We start from the raw sequence: 24,774 nt of genomic DNA on the forward strand, positions 1-24,774 counted from the left end.
TTACTTTATTCTTTGTCATGTCTTTTTTTTCTTTTGATCTTTTTTCTTTCACAGCTGTGACTAATATGGAAATATTTTTACATGATAGCACATGTATAAACTATGTCAAATTGCCTATAATTTTCAGAAGAGGGGAGGAGAGGGAGGAAGGGAGGAAGAAAAATTTGGAACTCAAAATCTTATAAAAATGAATGCTAAAAATTGTCTTCACATGTAATTGAGAAAAATAAATTACTATTTATAAACAAAAAAAGGAATTTCTCTTTAAAAAGCAAAGGAGAATTTAAAGACTTGAAAGGAAAAAACTTCAGAAATTGAGGAAAATCTAACAAGAGATAAGCAAAAAATTACAGTAATAAAATAACAAATGATCTCTATATAAGCTAAAGACATTAACCTAAAAGACAAGATTCATAAAAATTTAAAAACTGAAAACAGTGATGTGAAATAATACAAGAAAACTGCCCAGAAACTCTAAAAAGAAAAAACAAATACTAGTAGAATATATTGATATGTATTTATCTCCATCTAAAGATACACAAACACACATGTATGTATATGGATTTTATATATACATATATATATAGGTTTCTATATATGTATATATTGATGGTACATATATATGCACACAAACATATGTAGTAAGATTATGTGTGTATATATGTATATGTGTGTCCATATATATACATATATATATGTATGTATGTGTATATATATATATATATATTGCTGTTGTTGTTTGGTCATGTCTAACTCTTTTTGGTTCGGGTTTTTATTTTTTAGTCAAAGATACTGGAGTGGTTTGCTATTTCCTTCTCCAGGTCATTTTACAGATGAAGAAACTGAGGTAAATAGGGCTAAGTGACTTGTCCAAAGTTACACAGTTATTAAGTGTCTGAGGCCAAATTTGAACTCAGGTCTTCCTGATTCCAGGCCCAGAGCTCTATCAACTATGCCACCTAGCTGCCCAATAGATAAGATAGATAGATAGATAGATAGATATGTGTGTATATATATATATATATGTATGTATGTATATATACAGAGGAGGTATGTATAGAGAGAGAGAGAGAGAGAGAAGTATGTATATATATTCATATATATATGTATATATATACTCCTATATAGGAGTATAGATACAGATATCAGGAAGCTGAAAAGTATAGGACAGAACTCACTTTCCTGGGGATATGGTAGAGAAATCATGAAAAATCAGAACAGAGTCTGGAGGAGAATGAAGCATGGCAAGGCTAGATCCATCTCTAAAATGGAGGCCAGAGGAGAAACTCATCAACTGATAAGGGGTCCAGATATTCTAGGATGAGAAAGCCACAAGAACAGAGGAAAGTTATAGGGTGAAAAAGCAGTGGAGGTAGGATGATGAAGTCCTGAGAGTAGGAAGCCGATCTGGGAGGGAAAACAAAAACAAAACCCAATTCTTTGAACTACAAGATTCATAGTGGCTCAATCTAATGATTATAATGGCAAGTAACAAATTTTGCAGGTGATCATAAGAAAGATCTTAATATATAATGAAAAGGAAATTTAAATAGTACAAAATTACTCTTTACACTCTATATACACCACAAAAGAGTGTAGAATAGTATATTCCAAAAAGGAACAAAAACTCAAACTACAACCCAAAATAACATACTCTGCAAATATAAGCCTAATAGTCAATGAAATAAAGTTATGCATTCAAAAAGAGAAGCATTTGAGGCATTTCCACCAAATACACACAAATTAGAATATACGAGTTGTAAGAGAACCATAAGTAATAAATTACTCCATGTTTAGAGGTTATTTTACAAAAAGAGAGAGGGAGAGGAATACAAAGCTATGACATTAGAAAGGAGGACTCCTCAAGGTATTATTTAAAGTATACACGGAAATAAAAATATAAACAGAATTTAAAGAAATAGGGAAAGTGATGGTAGGAGCCTAGAACTGAAGCATCATGGACTAAACCCTACCACCTTCCACAAATAAATTTTATTGAACAAAATTACAAAATGAGAAACTATATAAAAGGAGAGACAGAAGGTCAAGGACACAGAAACTTTGACAAGTTCAAAGGTGAACAGCAAAGTAATGATTACTCCTACAATCAAGTATGGAGAGGGGCTGCAGAAGAATGAAAGCAGCAAAAGAAGGCAGAGAGTAAAACTAGGGGAATGTTAATAGGTGGCTCTTGACCCAACTGGTGAGGCAATCCAAATGAAGAATATTCTAAGTGAGGAAGTGGTGAACTTCTTTGATGGAAGATGGGAATTTGGATGAGTTGGTACTTTGGGTGATCATCTCTTCTGTGATAGTGTTATGCCTCCATGTATAATATTCCAGCCCAGAATAAAGGATGTATGAATTCCTAGAGTCTTGAGATACTGAGAAGTATGAAAATAATGTGAATCCAGACATGAGATGACACAGCAAATTGGAAGAATAATGATTATGATAGAATAGAAGATAGAAATGTACAATTTGGAACACAGGATTATTTCTATTATGTAGCATCCACATTACTTTCCTCACAAATTGATACTTCAGGAACAGTGGGGTTATATATCTATCAAAGCCATGACAAAAACAATTGGTTAAAAGAAGGACCTCAAACCTAGTAAGTACTTCAGAAGCTTTAATTCCATAAAGAACACAAAGAGATTTTTCAATAATAAATAAATAAGTATAAAGACAATAAATCAAAGAATAAAATTTCAGAATAGACCAGAAAGGAAGAGAATTAATGAATAAAACAAAGTAAAGAATATTTTAAGGAATAAGTACAGAGTCAGGCAGTCAACAAGCATCTTTTAAGTGTTTATTACAAACTGGGTATTGTGGTAACTGCTAAGGATAAAAAAAAGAAGGCAAATATAATGAAGAGCCATCAAGATGTTTGCATTCAAATGAAAGAAGACAACACATAAAAAGGAACTGAAAAGTGGGAGACTAGTAAAGAAGATACTTACAGGGGAACATGGTAGCAAAGTCCTAAAAGAAGTACAGTTTGGAAAAGAATAAAGGAAGTCTGTCTGGGGCCCCTAATCGAAATGTGAACCCTGGGAAGAACTCACAGGTAAGTGAACTTGCAGGGTGAAAAGATAGCTGAAGCATGATGTCAGAGTCTGGGAGATCTGCTATGGGTCCCTCCCTAAAATGAAGGCCACTTCAGAAAAAAAAAAATATAACAAACAAATATAAGTTTGAGGAGAGGAGACAAGGGTGGATTTTATACTAATCACTTTACTAAGTGGGAGAAAATAAAGAGGAAAAAGAGGAGAAAAAAGCAGATATTTAATTAAAGAAAAAATAAACAGAAAATGATTTAAGTAAAACTCTCAAACTAGAGGAATGGCTGATGAAAGGGAAAAGTGTATGAGGGGGAGGTGAGAGCCCGTAGAAATGCAGATGCTTCAAAGTAGTTTAAGCAAAACTAAATGTAGGTGCAAGTGGATAAAAAAAAAAACATTTTTGAGACACAAATGGAAGAAAAGCAAACCTAAGTCTCATAACTTTAAATGTGAATAGACTAAACAATGCAATAAAATAAGAGTGGCAAAATTGGTATGAAAATAAAATACACAATCTGTTGCTTACAAGATACATATCTAAAAAAAAAAAACATGTTCATGGAATCAAAATGAGAGGCAGAAACTAAATTTGCCAGTCATCAGGCAAATCCAAAGTAGCAGGATTTGAAATCAAGCTATTAGACAAAGCAAAACCATAGGTGAGGGAAAATCCAGAAGATATCTGGGTGACCGAAGCCCCCACGCCTCTATTCAGGCATGTTATAAATGTTTCTTCTTTTTATCTAGGTGCCCTAGATAGAATGAATATGACTTCGATGACAATATCACCTTTATTTCTATCTCTAATAATCTATTTTTCTTTATTTTTTAATTTTTCTCCCCATTTCTCCACTTCTCCCACCCCATGATGCTGTGCATTCTGATTACCCCTTCCCCCAATCTGCCCTCCTTTCTATCACCCCCCTTCTCTTACCCTTTTCCCTATTTTTAACATTCATTTTTAACACTTAGAGTTCCAAATTCTCTCCCTTTCTCCCTTCCTACTTACTCTTATTGAGAAAGCAAGCAATTCAATATAGGGTTATACATACGTAGTCATGCAAAACACTTCTGTAACAGTCATGTTGTGAAAGACTAACTATAATTCCCTCCATCCTATCCCACCCCCCCATTTATTCTATTCTCTTTTTTGACTTTGTCCCTCCTCAAAAGTGTTTGCTTCTGATTACCTCCTCCCCCAATCTACCCTCCCTTCTATCACCCCTCCTTTTCTTATCCCTTTCCCCGCTACTTTCCTGTATGGTAAGATAGATTTCCATACTCAATTGAGTGTGTATGTTATTCCCTCCTTAAACCAAATCTGATGAGAGTAAAGTTCACTCATTCCCTCTCACCTCCCCCCTCTTCCCCTCCACTGTAAAAGTTTTTCTTATACATACATATACATATATATATATGTATTTATATATATATGTATGTGTATCCTCCAACTACCCTAATAATGAGAAAGGTCTCTGGAGTTACAAATATCATCTTTGCATGCAGAAATGTAAACAGTTTAACTTTAATAAGTCCTTTATAATTTTTCTCTACTGTTTACCTTTTCATGCTTCCCTTGAGTCCCGTATTTGAAAGTCAATTTCTATTTAGCTCTGGCTGCTCAAGAATGCATTAAATTCCTCTATCTCATTGAATATCATTTTTTCCCCTCACAGATTATACTCAGTTTTGCTGGGTAGGTGATTCTTGGATTTAATCCTAGCTCCTTTGACCTCCAGAATATCATATTCCAAGTACTCCATCTCTTATTGTAGAAGCGGCTAAATCTTGTGTTATCCTGATTGTATTTCCACAATATTTGAATTGTTTCTTTCTGGCTACTTGCAATATTTTCTTCCTTGACCTGGAAATTCTGGAATTTGGCTATAATTTTCCTGGGAGTTTTCCTTTTTGGATCTCTTTGAGTAGGTGATCAGTGGATTCTTTCAATTTTTATTTTACCCTCTGGTTCTAGAATATCAGGGCAGTTTTCCTTAATAATTTCTTGAAAGATGATATCAAGGTTCTTTTTTTGATCATGGCTTTCAGCCAGTCCAGTAATTTTTAAATTATCTCTTCTGGATTTATTTTCCATATCAGTTGTTTTTCCAATGAGATATTTCACATTGTCTTCATTTTTTTTCATTCTTTTGGTTTTGTTTGATAATTTCTTGATGTCTCATAGAGTCATTAGCTTCCTTTTACTGCATTCTAATTTTTAAGGGATTGTTTTCTTCAGTGAGCTTTTGTGATTCCTTTTCCATTTGGCTGATTCTACTTTTTAAGGCATTCTTCTCCTCATTGACTTTTTGGACCTCTTTTGCCATTTGGTCTAGTCTATTTTTAAGTGTTATTTTCTTTAGTACTTTGGGGGTCTCCTTTAGCCAGCTGTTGGCTTGTTTTTCATGACTTTCTTCCATCACACACATTTCTCTTCCCAATTTTTCCTCTATTTCTCTTACTTGCTTTTCAAAATTCTTTTTAATCTCTTCCATGGCCTGAGACCAATTCATATTTTTCTTGGAAGCTTTGGATGTAGGAGCTTTGACTTTGTTTTCTTCTTCTGGTTATATGTTTTGATCTTCCTTGTCACCAAAGTAAGATTCTATAGTATGAGTTTTTTCCCACTGTTTGCTCATTTTCCCAGCTAATTACATGACTTTTTAACTCTTTGTTAAGGTAGGTCTCTACTTCCAGGGTGGAGGGCATACTATCTGCAGCTTCAGGGGTTTTGTGCAGCTGTTTTCAGAGATATTTCTAGGGACCTGTACATTTTCAGGTCTTCCAAGGTGGTATGATCTAAGGAGAGTGTTTACTCCTCTCCTGGCCTGTGCTGTGGTCTGTGAGTGACCACAAGCACTCTTTGCTGCCCTGGAATTATGAGGAGGGTTCCCTCTCCTGCCACCACCTCTGCCACACCAGTGCTATTCCTTGCCCCAGGACTGGACTGTGACCCAGATCCAAGTATGGACAAAGCAACAGAATCCTGCCTCAGTGCCATCAAAGAGATCCCTATAATCTCCTTCTGATCAGTTGTTCGATCCTCTTACTTTCCATGGACTAAGACCTCTGGAAGCAACAGCCGCAGCAGCCACCTTGGCACCACACTATGTTCTTCTCCCACCTGGGCCCAGCAGGCCTTTCCCACTGGCCTTCTAAGTTGTCTTTGGTGTTTGTGAGTTGAGAAGTCTGGAAACCACCACCAGTGCCCGTGACTCAGTCCCCTGAGACCTGCTCTAGGTTTGCTGGGGCCTGATCTGTGCCTCCCAGCCTGGTGCAACAGACCTTTCCCATTGACCATTCAGGTTGTCTTGGGCTGGAAATTTATTTCACTCTGTCTTTTTGTGAGTTCTGCTGATATAGAATTTGTTTAGAGTCATTTTTCACAGGTATTTGGAGGGGTTTGGAGGAAAGCTCAAGCAAGTCCTTGATTTTACTCCACCATCTTGGCTCTGCCTCTCTCTGTCCCCCATTGATCTTAATTCACCAAAATATTATCTTTTTTCCCTATGTGATTTCTAGACTTTCTCACATAAATTTGCTTAATAAACAAGTGATTCCAGTCTTCTTTGATCGATCATATTCTGGTCATCACTTTCGTTTCACCAAATCTCAGGGATAACTGAGGACAAATTTGCCTCCTTGCAGTAGGATATTTGTTTGTTCCCAACACTTCTGGAAGCTTTTTTAAATCTGAGGGCATGCATTTTATTGTCATCTTCTTTCACCTCAGACTTGCTTTAGTTTGCATTTCTCTAATCAATAGTGATTTAGAGAACTTTATTGGACTATAAATAGCTTTGATTTCTTCATCTGAAAACTGCTTGTTTATATCCTTCGACCATTTATCAATTGGGAAATGATGTGTATTCTTATAAATTTGATCCAGTTCTCCATAAATATTTGAGAAATAAGTCCTTTAACAGAAAAACTTGCTATATATTTCCCCAGTTTTCTGCTTCCCTTTAAGTTTAGGTTGCATTTGTTTTGTTTGTGCACATGTGTTTTGAATTTAATGTAATAAATTGTCCATTTTATACCTTGTAACGCTCTCTATCCCTCTGTTGGGCACAAATTCTTCCCTTATCTATAGGCCTGACAGATAAACTGTTTCATGTTCCCCTAATTTGCTCATGATATCACCCATTATATCTAAATCATGTGCTCATTTTAACCTTATCTTGGTATATGGTGTGAAATGTTGCTCTCTACCTAGTTTCTGTGAAACTGCTTCCCAGTTTTCCCAGCAGTTTTCATCAAATAGTGATTTAATATCTAATACTAGATTACTGTAGACATTACCTACCATGTATTTTGCATGAGATCTATTCTATTTATCTACCATTCTCTTATCCAGTAACAGATTGTTTTGATGATTATCATTTTGTAATACAGTTTGAGGTCTGGAACTGCTAGGCCCCCTTCACATTTTTTTCACTAATTCTCTTGATATTCTTGAACTTTTGTTCTTCCAGATACATTTTGTTATTGTTTTATTTCCTAGCTGTATAAAATAATTTTGGTAGTTTGATTGGTATGGCACTGAATAAGTAGAGCAACAAAGTGAAAGGAGAGGGAGGGAGGGGAGAGAGAGAAAAAAAGAAAGAGAGAGAGAGAATAAATGGGAAAAATAGGATAGAGAGAAATGCACATTTAGTAATCATAACTATGAATATGACTGGGAAGAATTCACCCATAAAATAGAAGAGGATAGCAGAGTGGATTAAAAAACAGAATCCTCCAACATGTTGTTTACAAGAAACACACTTGAAGCACAGAGAAACAAACAGAGTAAAGTGAATTGGCTGGAGCAGAATACTTCAGCTGAAGTTAAAAAAAAAGTGGGGGTAGCAATTCTGATCTCAGACAAAGCAAAAGCAAAAATAGGTCTAATTAAAATATATAAGCAGGGAAACTACATTTTGCTAAAAGCTACAGTAGACAATGAAGTAATATCAATAGTAAATGTATATGTACCAAGTAATATAGCATCCAAATTCTTAAAAGAAATTTTAAATCAGTTACAGGAGAAAAAAGTAAAATTATACTAATAGAGGACTTCAATTTTACCCTCTCAGAACTAGATAAATCTAACCAAAAATAAACAAGAAAGAAGTTAAGGAGATGAACAGAATTTTAGAAAAGTTACAGACAAGTTAGAGAAAATTGAATGGGAATAGAAAGGAATATCCCTTTTCTCAGTGGTACAATGCACCTACACAAGGATTTACCATGTATTAGGGCATAAAAACCTGACAATCCAATGCAGAAAAGCCAAAGTTATTAAGTTCATTCCTTTCATATCATAATGCAATAAAAATTATAATCAATAATGGCCAATCCATCAATGATCTCCCTAAGAAAAAAAAATTCTCATGACCAAGAGGGATTCACAAGTGAATTCTACAATCATTTAAAGAACAATTAATTCCAATATTACATAAACTATTTGGGAAAATGGGCAAAGAAGGAGTCCTACCAAATTCCTTTAATGCCATAAATATGGTGCTGATACATAAACCAAGAAGAGTAAAAACAGAGAAATAAAACTATTAAACCAGTTTCCCTAATGAATATTAATGTAAAAATTTTAAATTAAATACTAGCAAGGAGATTATAACAATATATTAAAAAGATCATACACTATGACCAGGGGGCATTTATACCAAGAATGGAGGGCTGGTTCAATATTAGAAAAACTATAAGGATAATTGACCATGTATCAGTGACAAAAAAAAATAATATAATTAACTCAATAGAAATAGAAAAAACCTTTGACAAAATACACCACTCATTCCTATTAAAAACACTAGAAAGATTAGGAATAAACTGAGCTTTCCTTAAAATGATAGGTTGTGTCTATCTAAAAACATCAGCAAGCATTATATGCATTGGGGATAACCTAGATCAGAGGTGAAGTAAGGATGCCCACTATGACCACTGCTGTTCAATATTGGACTAGAAATGTTAACTATAACAATAAGAGAAGGAAAATTGACAGAATTGGAATAGGCAATGGGCAAACAAAACTTTAATTTTTTTTTTTGGAGATGATATGACTTTATACTTGGAGAATGGTAGAGAATCAACTAAAAAGTAGCTGGAATAATTAATAATTTTAACAAAGTCCAGCAGCAAGAGATTGAAAGAGAAATTCCATTTAAAATAACTATAGACAATATAAAATACTTGGAAGTCTCCCTGCCAAAACTATGTAAACAATTAAAAAACACTTCTCATAGATAAAGTCAGATAAAAACAATTAGAAAAATATTAATTGGGTAGGCAGAGGCAATGTAATAATTCTACCTAAATTAATTTACCAGTTTAGTGCCATACTAAGCAAACTACCAAGAACTGTTCTATGGAACTTAAAAAAAATAATAACAAAATTAATATGGAAGAACAAAAGATCAAGAATATCAAGGGAATTAGTGAAAAGAAAAATGTGAAGGAAGGGGCCTAGAAGATCTAGACCTCAAGCTAAACTACAAAGTGGTATCCATCAAAACCATCTGTTACTAGCTATAAGATAGAGTGGTAGATAAGTGGAATAGATTTTGTGCACAATACATATTAAGTGATGACTATAGTAACCTAGTATTTAATAAACCCATAGATCCTAGCTTTGGGGACAAGAACTCACTTTTTGACAAAAACTGCTCGGAAAACTGTAAAGTAGTTTGACAGAAACTAGGTAGACCGCAATATCTCACACCATACACCAAGATAAGGTCAAAATGGATACATGATTTAGACATAATGGGTGATACTATGAGCTAATTAGGGGAGCATGAAATAGTTTACCTGTCAGATCTGTGGATAAGGGAAGAATTTATGACAGAGAGATAGAAAGCATTATAAGAGATAAAATACAAAATTTTCATTACATTAAATTAAAAAGGGAGTTGCACAAATAAAACCAATGCAGTCAAAATTTAAAGAGAAGAGGAAAACTGGGGAGATTATGGCAAGTTTTTCTGATAAAAGACCCAATTGATAAATGGTCAAAGGATATGAACAAGCAGTTTGCAGATGAAAAAAATCAAAGCTATTTATAGTCACCTAAAAATTCTCTAAATCACTATTGATTAGAGAAAGGCAAATTAAAACACCTATCAGATTGGCTATTCAGATTGACAGAAAAGGAAAATGAGAAATGTTGAAGGTAGTGTGGGAAAATTGAGAAATTAATGTACTGTTGGTAAAGTTGTGAACTGTTCCAACTACTCTGGAGAGCAATTTGGAACTATACCTAAAAGGCTATAAAACTATGTATACCCTTTGACTCAGCAATGCCACTACTAGGTATGTATCCCAAAAAGATAAAAGGAAAAGTAAAATGACTTCTATTCACAAAAAATATTTATATCAGCTCATTTTGTGGTGACAAAGAATTAGAAATGAGGAAATACTCATCAATTGGGGAATGGTTGAACAAGTTGTGGTATATGATTGTGATGGCATACTATTATGCTATAAGAAATGAGGAGCAGAATGCTTTCAGAAAAAACTTCGAAAGACTTGCATGAATTGATGCAAAGCAAATTGAGAAGAAAATGGAGAGCATTGTACACAGTAACAACAGCATTGTACAATGATCAGCTGTGAATGACTTAGCTATTCTCAGTAATATATTAAAACAATTCCAAAGGACTCATGATGCCAGAGAAAGAGCTGATGGAATCTCAATGCAGACCAAAGCATGCTGTTTTATACTTTATTTACTTTTTCCATTTTGGGGGGACTGTGTCCTCTCTCACAACATGACTAATAATAGAAATATATTTTGCATGACTGTACATATATAACCTACATTAAATTTCTTGCTGTCTCAGGGAGGAGGGAGGGGAGAAAAGGAGGGAGAGAATTTAAAACTCAAAACTTTTTTAAAATGAATGTTTAAAAATGTGTTTTTGCATGTAATTGGAAAAATCAAATATTAAAATATTGTGGCACCCCCTCTGGGTGATTCCCTCAATTGGTTGGGTGCTAGAGGAGAAAGGTGATTACTTGTTCTCAAGGTTTTTGCAATATCCCTTATGGAACTATATTTCTAACATTTTAGTTCCAAAGTCTTTTACCAATATGTTTACGATTAACAATCCAACAGTGAACTGAATTAGCATTTAACAAAGGCATACACTAAAATGGTATAAAAAAGACATTTGGTACAAAATAATCTCCAAAAGCCAGGAACTCACATTCTCAACAAAACACACATGACCATAGGAAGAAGCGGCTCAAATTTAGAGAACAATGCTAGGCATTCATGTAGGGAACGTGTGTGGCAATGGGGTAATTCACAATTCTTGGCACTGTATTCCTTCTCCCTTCATAGCATCCTCAATCAACTCCCCTTGGATATAACTATACTGCACGGGCTATACACATGGACTCATAGCAACTATTCCTTTCTCAAGTCTCTGGATAGCACTTCTTTTCACCAAGAGGTAGTCTTCTTTCATCCTTAAATGACTATCTCTTCAAATCCATCTGCCCTTAATATGTCTTTCCACTCCCCGTACAGATACTCCCCTTGTCATCTAGCACTTCTCTAAGGACACCACAGTCACCACCCTATATGCTTTCCAGACCTTTAGTCCTTTCAGAACTCAACAGATTGTTCCCAGTCCTAGATACTTACACCATGGGATATTTGTTTGCCAAAAACAAAGAAAGAACCAATACAAAGAAACAGTTGGCTCTGAGCTCAGGGCCATGTAGACACCAGGTGGGAGAAAGAATAGATGATCCCTCTTTCTGTTACTCTTGGGAATAGCTCAGAATAATCTCTATGATCTGCAGCTAGAAAGAAAAAAAAAGGATCTCAATAATCCAGTAGATTATTTTTTATAACCCACTGAGTCATCAACTTATTCTTTGTGATCATCCATGCATAACTGGAAGATAATAATAATAACTAGCATTTATATAGAGCCAACTATGCACCAGGTTTTTTTTTTCAAATATCTCATCCTCACAACAACCCTGTGACTAGATCCTCTTTTATCACCATTTTACAGTTGAAGAAACTGAAATACACTTGTTTAAGGGCATATAGACAGTAAGTGTCTGAAGTCAAGTTTCTCCAGTCTTCTGTGTGGTTGACTCGAACCAGGAAGGGAATATCTGCACATGCTAATTACAATCTTTTAGGAAGGCAAAATTTGAGTATACTCTATGACCATTTTCCACCATATCAACTCCTTCTAGGTTGAATTTCTGTGGGGTAGGAGGGTGAACCTTGTCTAAGTTCCATGTCTTCCATAGCACCACCCACAGTGCTCTGTGCATTTACTAAAATTTTGAATGAATGAGTGAATGAATGCTCCGCTTTGTTCTATGCTTTCATTTCTCCTCAGAAAACTGGCTGGTTACTACCATTAATGGTTTGGAGACAATCCTGTGCAAATAAAATAATGGGCCATTTAACATTTTATTATGGATAAAAGTGCACTAATGCCTCATGAAACCTGCCACCACAGAATTAAATGGCTGTGGAAAGTGAAAGGCCCTAACAGGACAGCTAGCATTCATCTGGCCTACAGGGGCAGTGTGAAATCTTGAACTCATTAAACATTACCTGGCAAGAAGAGCGATGGCCTGGGAGCAGATATATCCTGTGTCTAAAGCATCTTCCCAGATCCTGAGTCCTGCCAACTTTCCAGAAGCCACGTGAATGGTCATTGCTCCTCCATCACTTCCTCTTCTATGTTTCCACCATATTCTGGGAGCCGTTACTCATAAAGGCAGCCCCAACTCTCTGTCTCCTGTCTGCTCTCTCCTTCAGTCTCCTCCTCCTAGCACCTCAGACAGCTGACAAACGACCACGGAGACTTTCTCCCAGCAAAGTTTATTCCATCCTGATGGCTCAATTGTGTTTTTTATTATGCAACAAGCTAAAATTAAAAACACAAACATAGCCCAGGTTTTCCTGAATGACATTTTATTCCTTGGCTCTTCTCCTTGATAACTGTCTTTGTTATCCTATTAGCCAGATGTAGACATTGCCTCCAAATGCATCTCATCTACCCTTCTCAACTAGCATTTTCTTTTATGAACACAGTTTCTTGCTTTGTCGGAGAAAAAAATTGTTAATATTTCAGTCACCTTTGCAATAAAAATGCTAAGATGCTTCAATTAAAGTTTAGTCGAAGGTAGCAATGTATTTTGGGGGCCAGCAATAGAAAGCAACACATGGTTTTATGTCTAAAGCACTGGAATTGTGGTAATCTCGAAGTTCTTCCTCAGAAACTTGGAATAGCAGGAGCAAGAGAAAAACCCCTGCTCTGTCCTTCCTCCAGATGTGACATTCATTTTGCCTTTATTCCAAGCTGTCAGTTACACAGTTGTGATGATAACAAAAGCCTCGCAATTTAAAAGCAATGAAATGCTTGTGCGATAAGGACCAGCAAGCAGCAACCTGTGAAGCTGTTCCTGTCACAAATAAGTTCTTACTGGAGAAACAGCAGCAGGGAAGCCAGAACCAGACCCACCAGCAACCCATAAGCCAACCCAACAAGTCACCAAGCTTCACATCTGCAAAGATAATTAAACTGTAATTAAATGCTCTGTTCCACTCAGAGCCATGGATCATGCAGTTGAGGCACTTTTCTGCTGGGGGTTAAGACAGTCACATGGACCTGAGAAAAAACTACTTTGGATTGATTTTATTTCACCGCGTAAACAAGTAAATTGAATAATCCATTGGAGAAGCAAATGGTATAAATAACAGATCTTCCCCTCCCCATAGAGTCCAAATGAAATTTATGTTATATATTGCCCCCTTAAGGTGGCCTCCATGTCCAATCGATCCTTATTATTCTACTGTAAAAGGTCAGGAGAGGTCTGTTATATAAACAGAAGGTGGAGATGGGCTGGATTCTACTTCGGTAAAGAATAAGCATAGAAGGAAAGGAGAGAGGAAAGGGAGAAGAGAGGAAGAGAAGAAGGAAGGGAGAAAAAGAGGAAAGGAGGAAGGGAGGGAGGAAGGGATGAAGGGAAGAAGGAAAAAAAGAAGGAAGGAACGAAGGAACAGAGGACGGAAGGAACGAAGGGAATTTACATAGTCTATAGGGGCAGCTGGGTGGTATAGTAGATAGAGTTCTGGACCTGAAGTCAAGAAGACTCATCTTCCTGAGTTCAAATCTGGCCTCAGACACTTAGTAGCTGTGTGACTCTATGTAAATCACTTAACACTGTTTGCTTTAGTTCCTCATCTATAAAGTGAGCTGGAGAAGGAAATGGCAAACCACTCCAGTATCCTTGCCATAGGGTCACAGACTCAGACGTGACCGAAATAACTAAATAACAATTAAGTTCCAGGCACCATGCTAAATGACTTTATAAACATCTCATTTGATCCTCACAACAACCCTGTGAGGAAGGTACTGTTACTATTTCCACTCTATAGCTGAGGAAACTGAGACAAAGGTTAAGTGATTTGTACAAGGTCACAAATCTTCTAAGTATTTGAGGCCACATTTGAACTCAAGTCTTCCTGACTCCAGGCCCAATATTCTATCAACTGTGCCACATAACTTGGAGTGGGTAGAGTGAAAGGAGCTTTCTAAGCAAAGTAAAGTACACAATAAACAAAAATGCCCGACAGTCTCTTCACTTGTAATTAAAATGTCATTTGGCACCCTGCCTCCTCCATGCAGCTCCTGGAGTTGATCAGAGAAGAACTAATGGCCTCCTTGAGCTTCTCTCAGTCTCAGAATAACCCTCTCCTTAGTCTTCAGTCCATGACCTTTATGGGCTACATCTACATCTTCCACACTTCCATCATGTAATGTTTCAATTCTGCTGCCTGTAAACCTTAAATATCTTTGTCCCCATCCCTCTTGAGCATTTCAGATCATGAACTTTTACCATACGGACATCTCACCTTTAGAATTCCCTGTTGGCAGCCCTTATCACAGCTTCATATGTGATTAGTCATCAAATAAATGTTTTTCGAAAATGATAGAGACAAGGTGGTCAAGGGACTAGGAGCTATGCTGTCTGGGTTCTATTTGTGGGTGGTATTTCTTGCCCCATTGTTATTTTCAAAACCTCTACCATACAGCCTAGCAGAATATAATTAAGATGTAGAAGAATTCTAAGCTGCTATAGGGTTACAAATGATTGGGCCAAACTTCTGTTTCTACATAGGCCTTTTCAGTTCAGTCTAACAGGAGTTTATCATGAAAAATCCACACAAACTCACTCAGAAATTCCTCTGTTGTCTAATGGTGCTTTGTGGGATTAATTTTGAGGGCTGTGGTGAGGTTGTTTTTAGTTCCTACATGTGACAAGAAAGGCATGTGAATGAAAATGTCAGCTAAGTCTTCAGTTGCCTTTGAGGAATGTGTAAGATTCTAGTCACTAAATAAGATAGCAGTGGCAAATAGAGAGGTGAGTCAGTGTAGGGGATGGAGTGAAGTGAAGTCAGGGAAACTCAAGTTTGAATACTGTCTCAAACACTTCCTGGCTGTGCGGCAAGTAACTTAATTTCTCTCAGCCCCAGTTTCCTCCTCTGTAAAATGAGGATAATAAGATCAGCTTCCTCCCAGGGTTGTAAGAATCAAAGGAGATTATATATGTAAAATGCTTTGCAAACCTTAAAGCACAATATAAATTGTAGCTACTACTCAATTTCAGAGTTGCCAAGTCTGCCTTTCCAGTAGCAGCCACAGGGTAGACAGTGGTGCCAGACTATTGCTGTAAAGTCAAGGGTTTAGGCTTTCCTTGGGGGAAGTAAAGAAGAAAAGAACATATTCAGCAAATGCTTTACTTAATTTTGTCTTTAACTTAAAAATATAATCCTCTAGAAAAACAGAAAAAATTCATTTTCTAATTTCTACCTATAATATCTTATAATATGTAAGCTCACTGAGGCAGGGCCTGATTTATTTTTTATCTTCTATCCTCAATACATAGCACAATATCTGGCATAATACTTAATAAATACATAATTGAATTATATATAAACTAGAGCCTAGATTATAATAAATATACATATTACTGGAAATAAAGTTAGTTAATATAGATACCCCTAATCTGCAATTTTTATTTTTAAAATTATTTATTTTTATTGCTACCTATTGTTTTTACATCCTATTCATGTCTGACTAAATCTCTCCCCATTAAGCAAGCCTTTGAAGTTGTTTTTTAGTTGTGTCCAATTCATCATGACCCCATTTTGGGTTTTCTTGGCAAAGATACTGGAATTGTATTTCCTTTTCTTTTGCCATTTCCTTTTCCAGCTCATTCTACAAATGAGGAAACTGAGGCAAACAGGGTTAAGTGACTTGTCCAGAGTCACACAACTAATAAGTAAGTGTCTGAGGCCAGATTTGAACTCGGGAAGAGGAGTCTTCATGACTCCAGGCCCAGTACTCTATCCACTGTGCCACCTGGCCTTTGAAACAAGGATATAAAAAGAAAGAATAAAAAAATTTAAAAACAATTGAGTAAAACCATTGACTATGTTCGAAAGTTATTAGACATTCAGTGGAAGTATGGAGGACAGGAGAAAGAAAGGGAGACACAGAGAGACAGAGACAGACAGACATGGGCAGAGTCTAAGGTTGTATCAAGAGGGATGTGACCAGAATGAATGGAGTGATGGCAACATAGCAGAAAAAGAGTCAGGAAGTGCTGAATCCTGTTCTGAGTAAGAAAAGGCAAAAGCTCATGGTGGGGTCAGAGTGGGAAGGAGGCATTACCTCAATTCTTCTTTAGGTCTAATCTTAGTCCTTATAATCACAAAGTTTTCAATTATCTTTTTCCATCTATTTAGTCACTCTGTATATTGTCTTCTTGATTCTGTTTACTTCATTCTGCATCAATCTATGTCTCTCTATGATGCTCGGAATTCTTTATATTCATCCTTTTTTTAATCCTGACTTTTTTTTTAATCCTGACTTACTAAACAGTGCCACATTTCTCTCATCTTTAGAGCTAACCTGGGACTTATTCATAACTCCTGGACAGATCATCAATGGGCTCTATCATGGTTCCTCACACAAAGTAGACACTCAACAAATATTTAGTCTATTTTCTCCTAGTGATATTTATTTCCCAATTGAAATATCTCCAAGTGTTATCTCACCTCTAAACATATGCTGGTATAAGACCTGGATGCCTGCATAAGTGCTCACCTATGCATCAGGCAGCACAGAACTGGGTGGATTTCTTCAGCAGCGTCAGGATTTCAGAAACAAAACAGAAATGAGAAATCCACAGAGGCAGTAGTGTTGGCAATTGAGGGCTTTGCCCTCAGAGTTGCTGTTTAGCAGAATTATTTTGCAGGTAGGGCAGCCAAGCTTTGTCCAAAGGTACTAAAGTATCAGAGACACAGGAAGTGAAGATAATAATTTTTAAAATATGCATTTTAAATTTGTCACATATATATTTTGTTGCTTCTTCCACTCCTCCAGCAGGTAGTACTTGATTATTAAGGAATTACATGACCTAACAGATGACTAAATGACATGTTCTCTCCAATCCAAAATGGACACACATCAAATAAGCATCTTCCCAGTCCTACCCTGTTCCTCTCTGTTTGGCAGGCTCCTTAGATGTAGGATCATGGCTTCATGGTATCCTGCGTCTCTGACTTCACCCCTATGGTGATATCCTAGGATGTCCCTCTTCAGTTCTGTTGTTGGGGTCTATGCTTCCCCTCAATCCCCCCACGCACACACACACCAAAACACTAGTAATTTGAGAGTGGATTTAATGCTACTCTCTTAAGTCACCAACATTACAGCTCAGCTCTGTTATTCAGTTCTTCCCAAGGGAGGATTATGGGATGAGCATTCCTGATAGAATGCCTGCAGGCCAACTACTTAGAGCCCTACTGATTTCTGATATGTCCCAGCACAGGAACAAGGACTTTGAGCCCTTTATTGATAGGTGCCAAAGAAAAGTAGAGTGGTGAAATAGAAAGGATGTTGGACTTCGATTCAGGGAATCTTGGTTCAGATCCTTCAACTGACTTTTACTGGTTAGGTGATCTGAACATGGCTATGACACAACTGCTTTGAGCCACAGTTTCTTCATCTGTAAAAAAAAGGTTCATGATACTTAAATTTCTTGCCTCTTAGGATTGTAGTAAGGAAAATGTTTCAGAAACCTTAATATGTTATAAAAATGTGATTTGTTATTATCCTCTCTGACTGATCAAATGTCAGAACTTGAACAGACCACCTGGCCTAATCTCCTCATTTTAATGTAGGCTCAGAGAACTAACATGACTTGGCCCAGCTGACACCTAATTAGAAGGAACGTCATTACTAAATACCAGGTTTCTTGTCCCTCGGTCCAGTTCTCATTCCTGGGGTTTGAAAAAGGGGCAAAAGACTTGGAAAGTTTTCCAGAGTCACAGAGCACAGAATCCATGGGATTGGAAAGGTGTCTTTTCATGTAAATGCTGTTTTTAAAGTAAATCAGAAAAAATAAATTCAATTAAATGAGAATTGAAGGGAACAAGGTAGGATACTGGAACATATCAAAGAGGAGTAAAAATTCACAGAGAGATGAAACCTACTCTTGGCTTCTCCCTTCTCCTTTTTTTTTTTTTTTTTAGGCAATTGAGGTTAAGTGACTTGCCCAGGGTCACATAGCTAGTAAGTGTCAAGTGTGAGGCCGGATTTGAACTTAGGTCCTCCTGACTTCAGGGCTGGTGCTCTATTCACTGTACCACCTAGTGGCCCCCTCCCTTCTCCTTTCTTAAAGAAAAAAAAAGAAATCAAGTAATGTACTTAAATTTCATCCTACTTTATAAGATGACTCATTATAATACCTTTAGCAGTGATATCTCCTAGGTTTTCTGCTAGAGCCTAGAAAATTAACCAGAGATAACAGAATAGAGTACTGATGAGTTAAATACTCTGGGGACTCTTGTTTTGATATGAACTTCAATTAACAAGCATTAATTGAGCACCTAATATTTGCAAAGTTGTTCTACTTGCTGAGGATTCAAAGGCAGCTGCTATATACTCCCTGTTCCCAAAGAAATTAAAAATCTAATTGGGGTGAGAGGTTGAGAGGAGAAAGGACAAGTACATGAATAACAAAAATGTGACAATTACAAAGCACTTTACAAAAGTACTATATGAATCTAGCTACTGCTGCTACTACTACAACTATTACCTCTACTTCTATAATTACTACTACTATTACATAACATACACACAAAGCAATATAATTGTAAAGGAGAAGACCAGTCAAAGAGTTAGGAAATTGGGAGGGAGAGAGATCTTTCACATGGAGGGTGAACAAGACTTGATAGAAAAGTTGGGCCTTGAAGGAAGGGAATTTGGGCATTGTTGAAAGAGAAATTATTTCAGGCATGGGGGCTGGTGCAAGCAAAGACACAAAAAAAGGAAATAGTATGAAAAGGATGAGAGCCAGAAAAGAAGTAGTACAGCTTAGCTAGGAATTTGAATATATGGAAGTAAGACATATGAGCTAATGATAGACAAGTAGATTGGAGCCAGACTGCAGAAGGCCCTCAAGTGGAACAATGAAATGAGACTGCATTTTTGAATACCTGATGTGAGTTCAAATTCCAACTCTGACATTTATTGTTTGTGTGACCGTGGGAAAGTCACTTAAATTTTTTCTGTCTCAGTTTCCTCAATTTAAAATGGGGATAATAATAGCACCCACCTTCCCAAGTTGTTGTGAGAATCAAATAAGATAATACTATAGAGCACTTAATACAATTGTGACCTTAGATTCTGCTTCTCTCTGGAACTCAGTTTCATCTATAAAATGAACATGTGTGTGTACATGTAGTGGGTAGAGGGTACTAGGTGGCCTTTAAAAGTCCCTTCCAGCTCTAAAATCCTATCTGAAGCACAATCATAAAGAAGAGAGATTAGACCCTCCCTGCTTGAGATCAGAGATTGAAACTAGAATTAATGGACAAATGATGCAGAAACGTATATTCAGACTCAATGAAAATAAAAACTTCCTTTAAGACCTGCCTCAAAGTGGAATGGGTTGGCTTTGGGGATTGGGGGGGGGGGGTGGAGACTGGAACAGTGAGTTTCTCTTCACTTGAGGTCCTCAAGCAGAGGCTGGACACCCCCTTATGGGAGAATGCCATAGAAGGCATACTAGCTGAGGTATGAATTGGACTACATGATCTTTGAGATCCCTTCCCACTCTGTGATTCAGGAGGATTTTGAGTACCATGGCCAATAGTGTCTATCTGCCTTATTTGGTAGGCTATAGTGGTTTGCTAAAGGTCTTTAATTGGAGGAATAGCATCCCCAGAACCAATTATTCAGATAGCAATGTAGAAAATGTACCAGAGGCAAGTAGAGCTGATAGAAAGCTTTGACAAAAGGCGACATCATATCCCATAGGCAGACCAGACCATGAAATCAGGAGCTTGGGTTTGAACACTGACTGTGACACTTTCTAATTAGGTGACCTTTGCCGCTCTCCGAGTCTCTATTTCCTTAGCAATAAATCCAGGATATCCATGCTATCCACCTAGCAGAGTTGTTTTAAAGGGATATTTATATGTGTGTTACAAGAGTATAATCAAGAAGAGATAAGAGTATGAACTTGAGTAATTGGAGTTAAAATAGAGAGACTGCATACAAGAAATATTCAAGGGCCTAAAGCTGTGACTTCATTGGTGTACAAAAACTCCATCAAAGAAGCTCTCTCTGCCAACAAAGACCTGAAACTACTCTGTAATTTATAATCAGAAAGTTACCCAGCACACTGAGAATTTAAGTGACTTGCCCAGGATCATATTGCCAGTATGTGTCAGAGATAGGACTTGAACCCAGGTCTTCTATCCACCATGGCCTACTATCCTCATAAACATATTATGTAGACAGAAACGACTTGGAGTTTTTTCTGCTGTGGGCACACAGGCATTTCTATACTAGGCCAGGGCTTCTTTGATATGAAGGCTCCACATGAGATATAATATACAAGTAAATTCCATTTTCTGGCCTGACTGTAAATCACCTCCTACTCTCTTGAATAATTCTAAAAATACATGGCCTGCTTCATTAATACCAGACGGGTTTCTCGTGAGTCATTACACATTCGTAGAGAAACAAGCATTTTATGCAATTATGAACAGTAGTTTTATACAATACATTATTGCAACAAGATGCATTTATCAAGGGCAACTTATAAATCATTGTGCCTTCCTTAGGTTCCATGTTCTTTCTCCAACCTCCTTTCCTTGCCACATCTAAAATTGTTTACATTCCCATCTGCTCCTCAGCAAAACTGGAGAATGAATCCTCTCACCTTTAAAGAATCTCTCAAATCCTAAAGGGACCTGTCATCAGAAGGTGCCCGGGGGCTTGTTTGGTCCTGTATCTTCTCTCCTGTCAGCGGTTAATTTCCTCAGTGATGGTCCCTGCATAACCACAGAATTTAAGAGGTGTAAGAGACATCAGAGGCCATGTAGCCTGAGAAGACTCTTCCATACAAATTATACCAGCTTTTGCTTGATTGAAGACCTTGAGTTTGGGATAACTTGTAACCTCCCAAACCTGCCTACTCTACTTCAGGACAACAGCAAAGTGTTTTGTTTTGTTTTCTTTTGTTCCTGACATAACCCAAAATGTATCTATCTGCAGCTTCCATACATTGCTCCCATTTCTGCCCTTCGGGGACAAGCCCCATGTAGCATCCCTTCAATTATTCTTTATATACTCAACTGTTTCTAACATTCAATGCCCACAATTATAGAATCAAACAGACAGTCAAAAATCATTTATCAAGAATCTACCATGTGCTAGGCATTGTGTAAGGTACCAGAGCACAAATAGACCCTGGTCTCAAGAAACTTACATTCTATTGGCAGAAACAACATGTATACATGTAAGTAAATACAAAACATATGCAAGGTAATTTCAGTTGGGGTCTGGGAGATGTATAAGCAGCTGACAGAAATTCAGGAAGACCTTATATAGGAGGAAGCATTTAACCTGAACTCTGAAAGAACCTAAGGATTTTTTTAAATTAATTTACTTTGAATTATCAACAACACTTCCATAAGCTTTTGAGTTTTAAATTTTTCTCCCCCTCCCTCCCCATCACCCTCTCTAAGACAGTGCACAATCTGATATAGGCTCTACATATACGTTCCTATTAAACATATTTTCACATTAGTGATGTTGTAAGTAAGAATTTGAATCAATAGGAGGACCCACCAGAAAGGGGAAACAATACACAACAAAAGAAAAAAATAGTAAATAGTATGCTTTGATCTGCATTCAAACTCCACAGTTCTTTCTTTGGATGCGGATAGCATTTTCCATCATGAGGCCTTTGGAGATGTTGTAGATCCTTGTACTGCTGGGAAGGGTTAAGTCTATCAATATTAGTCATCACACAACATGGCTGTTAGTGTGTACAATGTTCTCCTGGTTCTGTTCACTTCACTCAGCATCAGTCCATACAAGTCTTTCCAGGTTTTTCTGAAGTCAGCCTGTTCATCATTTCTTATAGCACATTAGCATTCCATTACATTCGTATACCACAACTTGTTCAGCCATTCCCCAATTGATGGGCATCCTCTCAATTTCCAGTTCTTTGCCACCACAAAAAGAACTGCTATAAATATTAATGTACATGTGGTTCCTTTTCCCGTTTTCATGATCTCTTTGGGAGATGGCCCTAGAAGTGCTATTGCTGGGTCAAAGGGTAGCAAATTTTGATAGCCCTTTGGGCATAGTTCCAAATTGCTCTCCAAAATGGTTGGATCATTTCACAACTCCACCAACAATGCATTAGTAGAACCTAAGGATTTTTTAAAAAGGAAGGGAAGGAGGGAGTATGTTCCAAGCAGGAGAGCATGGAGGAGAAAGTCTTCTCAAAAGAAAGAGATAGAATGTCCCATGTGAAGAAGAGCTAGGAGGACTATTAAATTGGATAATGAAGTGAGTGAAGGTTATTAACATATAAAATATCTGGGAAGATAGATAAAATATAGAATGACAGACATAGAAAGAGAATGAGCACTCATCTAGACTAACTCTTATTACACTATGCTATACCCATGACAAAAAGAAAGCAAAGGAAGGTGGCACTAATATCTCCAATATACAGTGAGAAACAGACTTAAAGACTATAAAAAGCTTGTTTGACATCATAAGATTGTTTATAATGCCCAGGTCCTTGAGCACTCCCAATGGATTAGATGCTCCACTACAAAAAATCTGTAGGCTAGCAGGAATTTTTAAATCTCATTTCATCCATTCCTCTGCTGCAGGGCAAAAAAAAAAAAACATTGCATCACACTAGAGTGAAAAATTGATCATATTTTCTAAAGATCTAAGAACCATCTTAAGGTTCAGAATTAACTGAGACAGCTCAGAAACAACCATTCATAAGTGATTGATAATCAGCGTAAGGGAGTTGACAATATCACTCTTATGCTAGGTGAGCAACAGAGGTTCTCAAAAATATTCAAGTTGAGATTCTTGGATATAATGATTCTGGCTGCCTTGGTGAGAGGGAGATGTACCTAAAATTGTGTCAAGGGAGAAATCCCAAATATCAGTGAAAGCAACATACTGCTGGTTCAGAAGTTTGGGTTCTTGTCCCAGCTTAACCACTTTCTGGTTATGTGGTCTTGAACAAATTAATTCCTTAAATGGGTGGGAGGGAGGGCTAGCTGGATTAAATGATGTATAGAGTTCATTCCAACTCTAATATTCTTAGATTCTGTGTTTCAGGCTTGGCTTCTCCTTTGCTTGATAAGCAAAGAGCCCTAGGGAAGGAAAAAATAAGCCCCCTGAGAGGCAACATGAAGGTGAAAGCACTGGTACTCTCATATTTAAGGAGCTGTTCCCCATGTAACCTAGGCAGAATGATTCAAGGCTCACCACCCACCTGGTGTCATTTCATTAGAGGTCAGAGAACACTAAGGACACTTCTTCCTTGACTTCATCTGCTGTTCAGTGGATTCCTATGTGGAGAGGCCCATAAGAGACTATTGCAGAACAAGGTTTTATTAAGCCTCATAAAAGAAAGGATACACCAGCCTCCTCTCCCCATTTGCCCACAGAGCCAGGACTTACAGGAGCCTTTAGACATATTTATTTATTCTCCTCAGAAAAGAGCCAGCAGGAAAAACAGCTACTTGTGCATTCTATTTTATCAGAAAAGAAAGCAAGACAGATTGGAAGAAAGCAAACACATTGCTATTTATCTATTAATTGTAGACTAAGGGAGAGAACAGAGGCAATGGGTAAATGCAAACTCACTAAAAGGAAGATAATGACTCTTCTCTGCCAGTAGACATTTTTTTTTTCCAGATAGGGCAAGAAATATTAGGGAAATTCTTTATTCACTTCTCAGATTCTGCAAATGCAAGAAGGCAGTGAGATATAGGAGTAACATCTTTGGAATGAATGTGGGAAGACAGGGATCTAATTCCTGCTCTGCCACTAAACACAGTAAAGGTATTCCCTGCAACATGAGGAGCTGGAACACATGATCTCTAAGACCTCCTCAGACTCATTCCTTTTCTATTATTCTACTTCTGTTATGTCCTGAAGCACATTCTAGCTCTTAAATTCCATATTCTCAGACCACTTCCAGGTCCAGGAATGTGGAGATCAGATGGAGTCGGTACCTAACGCAGAGAGAGAGAGAGAGAGAGAGAGAGAGAGAGAGAGAGAGAGAGAGAGAGAGAGAGGAGACAGAGAAGAAGAGAGAA

General features: G+C 37.1%; 1 pseudogene; it reads right to left on the minus strand.

Annotated features, from left to right (window-relative positions):
• The window catches only part of LOC114034896, a 79,795-nt pseudogene extending 58,064 nt beyond the window's left edge, over window positions 1–21,731 (minus strand).
• Between the last annotated feature and the right edge of the window lie 3,043 nt (window positions 21,732–24,774).

The sequence above is a fragment of the Vombatus ursinus genome, unplaced genomic scaffold, assembly GCF_900497805.2.
Source record: "Vombatus ursinus unplaced genomic scaffold, bare-nosed wombat genome assembly UNPS02000580.1, whole genome shotgun sequence".
Taxonomy (NCBI): domain Eukaryota; kingdom Metazoa; phylum Chordata; class Mammalia; order Diprotodontia; family Vombatidae; genus Vombatus; species Vombatus ursinus.